This window comes from Giraffa tippelskirchi, chromosome 13 (assembly GCF_054371585.1).
Source record: "Giraffa tippelskirchi isolate mGirTip1 chromosome 13, T2T-mGirTip1v1.2.pri, whole genome shotgun sequence".
Taxonomy (NCBI): domain Eukaryota; kingdom Metazoa; phylum Chordata; class Mammalia; order Artiodactyla; family Giraffidae; genus Giraffa; species Giraffa tippelskirchi.
Genome location: NC_137287.1, coordinates 102,680,251 through 102,689,210, shown reverse-complemented (window position 1 = coordinate 102,689,210; position 8,960 = coordinate 102,680,251).

The following is an 8,960-nucleotide window of genomic DNA, read 5'->3' as shown; positions in this document are numbered from 1 at the left end:
TGTGCCCATACCTGTGTGTGTGCACACACGCAGAGTTTAATCTTTACAGGGCACTCGCACAGATCCTGGATGACGTAGGTTAGGCAGTGTGCCCTCTCTGCTTGGAATCCTCTCGTGGCTCCCCCCTCACTTGGAGTAAAAGCCAAAATCTTCCCTGTGGCCTGCAAAGCCTGATGCAATTTGCTGACACTCTTCTCGCACTGTCTTCTCCTGTGGGGCCTCAGCTCCCATGTCCTGTCCCCTCTCCAGTCAGACCAGCCTCCTGGCTGTTCTTCCAACATCAAGCCCGTCTTCTGGCTAAGCCCTTTGCCCAGCTCTTCCCTTCTGGTGTGTTCTTCCTTGGTTTAGCACTCGGTCAGTGCCTTTACCTCCTTCAAGTCTTTATGCAGATGTCCCCTTCTCAGGGAGCCTTTCCTGAGCAGCCTATTTTAAAAGGTGGCCATGCCCCCATTCCCTGTTCCCTGTGTACTTTGGGTGTTTGCTTTCCTATAACATTCATCACTTTTCAGATAGCAGATAATTTTACTTACGTGTTCTAGCATCGTTTGTTACCTGTCTACCCTTGCCATAATATGAGGGCCACAAGGGCCAGGATCTTTGCTTTGTTTACAGACATATCCCAAGTGCCTACAACAGTGCCTGCCACTTAGTCGATACTCAACAGGAATGTGTTGAATAGGTCAACCCTAATTTTATGAATGAGGACTGCGGGGCTTAGAGACATTAAGCCACTTTTCCAAGGTCACCAGGTAGAGGTAGAGCTGGATTCAAATGCAGGCAATCGGCCTGAGGCCGCAGCTTGGGCCCCTGCGGTGTGTTGCCCTTTGGTTTGAAGGCTCAGAGTTGGGGCCACGACATCAAGTGCTCACAAATATATCCAGATGTTTGTTGCTGGGTGGAAATGTGAACACAGTGTTCAGAGATTTTTTTGTTCCAGAGAAGTTGGGAATCCAAGATTTTATATGAGATGGCATCCATTTGTTTCAGAATCTGAGCGCTGCACGTGACAGAGATTCCTGGGACAGCTTCAGACTCTGAGCTGCCATGTGTGACCGCTGACCTGGACCTTCTGCGTTTGCTCTCAGAGCTGATCAGGACCAGGGATAGAATTTCACGCTGACAAGATTGCCCAGAAAACGGAGGCAGCTCCACTCCAGAGTATCTATGTCACGTAATCTTTTGTTTCCAGCTGCCACGTGGGAAGCCAGCACTTGTCTGTAACCCCAGTAAGTCTCAGGCCTCCCCATAGCCTCATCCCTACAGAGCATCCCAGTTCGGAGAAGGAGAATCCAATAACTAGAATTCATTCCCAATACTGCCAGCTCTCTCTGGAATCCCTGAAGAATGTTGAAAGAGGTTCACTCTCATACTTTGCTAATGGGGGTGTGTGCTGGGTGAAATAGCGTTTCCCAAAAGTTCATATCCACCTGGAATCTGTAAATGTGACCTTATTTGAACATAAGGTCTTTGCAGCTATAATAAAGTTAAAATGAGGCCATATTGGATTAGGATGGGCCCAAATTCAATAACACGTGTACTAAAAAGAAGAGATAAACTTGGATGTGACACAGACAGAGGGAAGACAGCCACATGAAGATGGAAGAAGAGGGTGCGGTGATGTGTCTACAAGCCAGGGAACACCTAGGTTTGCTTGTGACAGCCAGAAGCTAGAAGAGACAAGGAAAGGTTCTTTCCTAGAGCCTTCAGAGGGGAGCAAGGCTTGCTGACACGTTGACTTCAGACTTCCGGCCTCCAGAACTATGCAACAATAAATTTTTGTTTTAATTTATGGTACGTTGTACAGCAGCCCCAGGAAATTAATGTGAGGTGTAAACTGGTGCAGCCTACAAGAGAGGCAGCTTAGCAACATCCAAATGGAAAGTACATCGACCTCTGCCTCTTGAGCAGGTAAATCTGAAGGTTCAATTCTACATGTGGGAACACTGCAACATTGTAACAGAGGACATTTGGAAATAACCTACATGTTTATTGACAGGGACTAGTTCATAAACCAGGAGAAGGCAATGGCACCCCACTCCAGTACTCTTGCCTGGAAAATCCCATGGACGGAGGAGCCTGGTAGGCTACAGTCCATGGGGTCGCTAAGAGTCGGACGACTGAGCGACTTCACTTTCACTTTTCCCTTTCATGCACTGGAGAAGGAAACGGCAACCCACTCCAGTATTCTTGCCTGGAGAATCCCAGGGACGGCGGAGCCTGGTGGGCTGCCGTCTATGGGGTCGCACAGAGTCGGACACGACTGAAGCGACTTAGCAGCAGCAGCAGCAGTTCATAAACCATGGTAGCCTTACATACTGGGACTCTACATGAAAGAATGAGAAAGCACTTTATGTACTGATCTGAACTGATCTCCAAGATAAATTGCTAGGTGAAAAGGTGCCAGATGCACAGCACTAAGACTACCTCTAAACCACGTGCATAAAAAGAAGAGTGGGTATGGGCATTGACGGTGTATGTGTAAAATCTCTCTTGACCTTGGTTGCCTTTGGGGAGGGCACTGGGGACTAGGTGGCTGAGTGGCTGGGTTGGGGTGGGAGGGACCCTGGTACCACATGCTCTTTCCTCCATTCTGAATTTTGAATGGTGTGAATGTATTACGTTTTTTAAAATAATTAACCTTAACATTTTAAAAATAATATAATTGAATACATTTAATAAGGGAGAAGGTACAGATCTTTCTTGCAGAAGAATTTTAAAATAATAGATGCAGAAGGATTGAGAGAAATAGGGAAATCGCCCTGAGCACACTGCAGGAATCATTGCTGCAGGTGAAACTCACCTATGAATGCTAAAATGAGCAGGTGAAACTTGAAAGCTAAACAGTAGATTTGCATAGTCTCAAAGTATCTCCCCTCCAAATATTTATTAACTTCTGTAGGTGGGGTGGTAGTGGTAGTTAACACGTATCCACAGGTCCTTTGATGTTCCACACCCCCGACCTCCACCCCCCTGGCACCCTCCCCTTAGAGAGTGAGCCAGACTTGGCAACTTGCTTTATTAATGTGGAAAGAGAAAACTGGTGACCTCACGGTGGAGACATCTGCCAGGCACTACCTGAAGCAAATGATCAACGTTCGTGTCTCCAAAACAAGTTTAGTTGGTTTTATATGTTACCAAGTCCAAGCTCACTCTGCTTGCCGCCTGGCAGGTCAGTAAGTCAGGGGATGGCGTTGAGGTAGGGAATAACGACTTTACAAGGAAAGCTGACAAATGGAGAAAATGGCAGACTAATTTCTCAAAATAACCCTCTTATCAGAGTCTGGATGCCAATTTCTTTTATAGAGCAGAGAGGGGGAGGAGGTGAGGAAGTCCATAAGTCTTGCAAGTATCTCCTGGAATGGCCAGTCCTGGGGAGGGGGTGTGTTAATTTCTTCTTTCTGGTAGCCATTCACAAGTGGGCAGGGTCAGAATGTTTTCCTGAACAAAGGCACTTTGGCTTAACCGTTAGGCAGAGGGTTAGGGTTCCTCAAAGCAGGCCATTATGTATAAACAGTATACTTTTGGTGAACAAAAGCAACACAGGTTAAAGTAAAAAAAACATATCCAACATGTAGTTAAATTTTGTTCTTCCCGTAACATATGGACCGGTGAAACGATGTGATGAGACGCACGCTTCACCTGTGTTGTGTTCTTCTCCAAATCCAGAACTTCAGCCTAATTATGGGAAAACCCAAATTGAAGGACATTCTACAAAACATGTGACAAGCATTCTTCAAAACTGTCAAGGTCACAGAAACAAGGAAAGGCCAAGAAACTGAATGATTGCAGGAGAGCAAGGAGACGTGGCTGAAGGGTATGTAGAAACTTCCCATACTGTCTTTGCAAGTCTTCTGTAAATCTAAAATTATTTTTTAAAAAAACTTTAAAAAATAATATAATTGTTCTGGTTAAGATGGAGTAACAGGAATCAGGTTCACCCTTCCCCCTGGAAGAACCAAGGAATCTGCCAGAAAACCACTGCATGACAGGAGAACTACAGTCACCCCAACTGACCTCCCTGGGAGAGTTTCGAAGCCATGGCATAGATTTCTATTCTCTGTCGCAATAAATGAACAAGTAGACAATCAGTAAGGATATGGAAGACTTGAACCACCTTGACCTGATTGACATTTGTGGGGTGTGCCACCCAGCAACACCAGAATACACAAGGCTTTGGGCCTCAGTGGCTCCTGGAAACCCAAGGGGGCCATGGGGGCACGAAATAGACTCACAGCTCATAGCTGCCTCAAGGGTGCCCTCTAGTGTTCCTGAAAGGTGATGGCGACTCAGCAGTTTGACAGCTTCCTTGCACCTGAGGGAAGCTGTTTCCACCCGCCTTAGTTCAGTTCAGTTCAGTCGCTCAGTCGGGTCCGACTCTTTGCGACACTATGGACTGCAGCACTCCAGGCCTCCCTGTCCATCACCAACTCTTGGAGTTTGCTCAGACTCATGTCCATTGAGTTGGTGATGCCATCCAACCATCTCATCCTCTGTCGTCCCCTTCTCCTCCCCCCTTCAATCTTTCCCAGCATCAGGGTCTTTTCCAATGAGTTGGTTCTTCGCATCAGGTGGACAAAGTATTGGAGTTTCAGCTTCAGCATCAGTCTTGCCAATGAATATTCAGGGCTGATTTCCTTTAAGATTGATTGACTGGATGGATCTCCTTACAGTCCAAGGGACTCTCAAGAGTCTTCTCCAACACCACAGTTCAAAAGCATCAATTCTTCAGTGCTCAGCTTTCTTTATAGTCCAACTCTCACATCCATACATGACTACTTGGAAAAACCATAGCCTTGACTAGATGGACCTCTGTTGGCAAAGTAATGTCTCTGCTTTTTAATATGCTGTCTAGGTTGGTCATAACTTTTCTTCCAAGGAGTAAGTGTCTTTTAATTTCATGGCTGCAGTCACCATCCGCAGTGATTTTGGAGCCCCCCAAAATAAAGTCTGCCACTGTTTCCACTGTTTCCCCATCTATTTCCCATGAAGTGATGGGACCAGATGCCATGATCTTAGTTTTCTGAATATTGAGTTTTAAGCCAACTTTTCCACTCTCCTCTTTCACTTTCATCAAGAGGCTCTTTAGTTCTTCACTTTCTGCCATAAGGGTGGTGTCATCTGCATATCTGAGGTTATTGATATTTCTCCTGGCAATCTTGATTCCAGCTTGTGCTTCTTCCAGCCCAGCGTTTCTCATGATGTATTCTGCATATAAGTTAAATAAGCAGGGTGACAATATATAGACTTGACGTACTCCTTTCCCTATTTGGAACCAGTGTGTTGTTCCATGTCCAGTTCTAGCTGTTACTTCCTGACCTGCATACAGATTTCTCAAGAGGCAGTTCAGGTGGTCTGGTATTCCAATCTCTTTCCACCAGCCTACATGCCCTCTTTTCTCTGAGATGGGAAGACCTGGGAGAGGAAGGGAGGCTGATGGGCAGGGTCCACCCCTGAACACCCAACACATCACCACCCAGAGGCTGTCCCTCCCTCCTGTGGATCTCCTCCCTTATTCCTGCTGGGGTGGTGGTGGGTATGTTTGCGTTTATTTCTCAAGTCCAGATCCAAGGGAGCTCCTCCACCTCACTCCCTACTGGATCAAAGAAGGGGTGACCTGGGGATACCGTCTGCCTCTGGGGGCGCTGTGCCAGGGCAGGGAGCTGAGATGCCCTAGGATGTGAGAGAGAAACAAAGGGATATTCACATGGGTGGGGAGGTATTAGCAGAGGTGGAGTGAGAGCCCGCTGGGGAGTCCAGGAGCCAGGAATTCAGCAACATTCATGCCCCAAACTCTTCCTCCAAAATGAGAGCAGGCTGCGAGTAAGGCAGTCTACTGGAGTTCAAGTCCCTGTGTGAGCCTGGGCATTTCTTAACCTCTCAGTTTCCTTGTCTCTGAAATAGGGACAACAAGGATACCAATCCCTTGAGATTGTTTGAAGACTTAAGGAGTTTTCAGCCATGCCTGACACCCAGAAGTGCCCAATATTGAATAAATGCCAGTTATTGTCGAGGAAGAAGAGAAATCCGTGATTCAGAATTAGCTGGCAATGCACAGGTTCTAATTGGAGATAACTCAGACAAAGTCCTGCCCTCCAGGGCCTCACAATCTAGAGGACAGGACAGCCCTGTAGACAGACAACAGAGCCAGGGCTGTCAGTGAAGGACGGGGTAATGCGGCATCACAGAGGACAGACTTGGGAGATTCAGAGAGAAGCCCACCCCGCACTTGTCTGCGGCAGGCTCTGTACTCAGCACTATCTAACTCTTCTGGTCCTCAGACATCTATAAGGTGGTTGCCATTATTTCCAACTCCCAGAAAAGAAAACTTGGCTCAGAGAGTTGAAGCATCCTGCCCAAGCTCACACAGACGAGATCTGAATCCAAACAGCCCAGCTCTAGAATGCTCCATAACACTGGCATCCATTAAGTGTAGAAATAACCCAATCAGCACAGATTCTACCAGCTAATCAGCCTGATATGGGACAAGTTTGTACTCAGAATCCCTCACAGTTCCACCCAGACAAGGGCAAATATTTATTTGGTGTCTACCCAAATAAACACCATTCCTGCCATGATAGATGCTGAGAAAAGCCTCTGGAAAACCACCCCAGGGACAGTGTGCGCTGATAGAAAAAATGACTTCACAGACACATATATCCATATGCATATTGATGGAACCATACACAAGCCTTCAAATAAGCATGTTACATGAGTGGGTACACACCAATATATATTAACATGTACTCCAACAGGGGTGTAAATTATTGTGGTGACATTCTGTAGACATACTGACACAGTGTGTATTTGCACTTTCTTTACTATTGATTTTTTTTTGGCTGCCACATGTATTGAGCATCTACAGTGTGTAAGTAAGTAAAGATAAGGCTCAGAGAAGTGAAATGTCCTGCCCAGGGTCACACGGCTACTAAACAGATGACATTGAAACTCTAGTCCTGTGATACTAGGAAGTGGAGTCTCTTCTGTTGTGCAGATGTGTTCATGAGTGAGCACTCTGCATGACTGTGTTCATGATTCCCACACCGACGTTCTCTATGACCTTGAACACATCATGTGTTGCTCCCGGCCACATCCTCACGTGTCCATTCACAGGTGTGCTCCATGGGTGTGTGTGTTGATGGGACCATCGACTCTGGTTCCACTCAAAGTCTCAGCCTCTGGTGGCATCAACTGAGGGCTGTGAACTTCCTGTCTCAGCCTCACCAAGCTCCAGAGCGCATGATTCAAAGCCAGGCCCTGGGCATCAGGCCATCAGGAGCCTGCTGATGGAAGAACTCATAAGGTTTCATAAGTATCTGGCCCAGGACATATGATCAGGGCAGGGACAAGGAGGGAGGAAACCAGGCTGTCCACTGGATGTGCCTCTGGGGAGTGTCCAGGACCAGGTTTGGCAGGAGAAAAGCTTCCAGGACCTGGACTAGAAAGGGCACTTTGAGGATGGCAGGCTGTGTGAGGGAGGGAGAGAGAGGGTGAGGGAGACAGCAGCACAGCCCCATCCTGGAGGCCCTGAGCAAATAGTGAGTGAAGGAAGGGGTAATGAGTTAATGATGGAAGGAGGAAGGGAGTGAATTTATCCTGTCCACAAGCCTGGAGTGTTTTCCCTGGGCTGGCCTGGGGCTGGGCCTGGGGATGCTCGGTGAAAAGGATGGACACAGTCCTGCCTTGCAAAGCTGAGAGCTCCAGGGAGACCAGTCAGGCTGGAGGCCTGGGAGGACCTTTGACCCACTGGCTGAGCCAGTATGAGCAATCCTCAGCATGCTACAATGTGTGTGTGTGTGCGCGCGCGCGTGCGCTCACGGCCTAGTATCTGTCAATGCCTGTGAACACCAGTGTAGCCTCCTCCTTCCTCTTCCAACCCCCACCTGCCCCTGCCCTGCCCTACATCGAAGCTGCTCCTTCCTATCAGCCCACAGGCTGGACCTCAGGGCTAAAGACCTCCCAGCAGAGAGGCCCTCAGTGCCCTCAATGCCCACCTTTCCACCAGGAGCCCCGGAGTTATGAGGAACACATGCAACCCAAAGTCACCTTCCTAGTCCTGTGTGCAAGGGGCGTGCCAGGCATGTGCCCCACATCCCAAGCACTGGAAATGTTCTAGGGAGGCCCAAATAGGCATGCAAGTGACATTTTGGCCACTGAGTCCCCACTCTGGGCACAGGCACTGTGCTAAGTGCTTTGGAGATACACTGACCAGGCAGGTAACCTTAGGCATGTTCTTCAGCTTCTAATCTAAAAACTGGGTTGATAATAACCACTTCCAATCTTGTCGTTCGAATAACTCAAAGCATTGTGATCTCAATACATGATAATTATTTTCCCTCAGTCCTTGTCTTCCCAGCTATATCGTCTATTCCTCAACAGCATCCGCTGGGTCTCAAATCTCTGTTTCTCCCCAGATGTGGCATCACATGGGACTCACTGTAAACACCACTGAGCAAAGTTGCTTATTTTTCATATATAATCATATTAACCCCTAGCGTTTATATGATCATACAATTTTGAGCTTTTATTATATGTCAGGCATGTGCTGAGCACTTTGCATTCATTCATTCAACAGTTATTAATTGAACACCTAGAGGGTGCTTGGCTGTGTTCTAGACATGGAGAGGCAGCACCCCTGCCCTCAGGGTTCTTTCCTTCCAGTGGGGGCAGGGGGGACAGAAAAAAGCAATTTAATTCACAGAGATCTTTTCAAACCTTGACAAGTACTATGAATAAAATAAGATGGAGTTATGGCTTAGAACAGGTTTCCCAGGTGACTCAGTGGTAAAGAATCTGCCTGCCAATGCAAGAGACACAGCAGATGCGGGTCGGATCCCTGGGTCGGGAAGATATCCTGGAGAAGGAAATGGCAACCCACTCCAGTATTCTTGCTGGAGAAATCCCATGGACAGAGGAGCCTGGCGGACTATAGTCCATGGGGTTGCAGAGTCGAACACGACTGA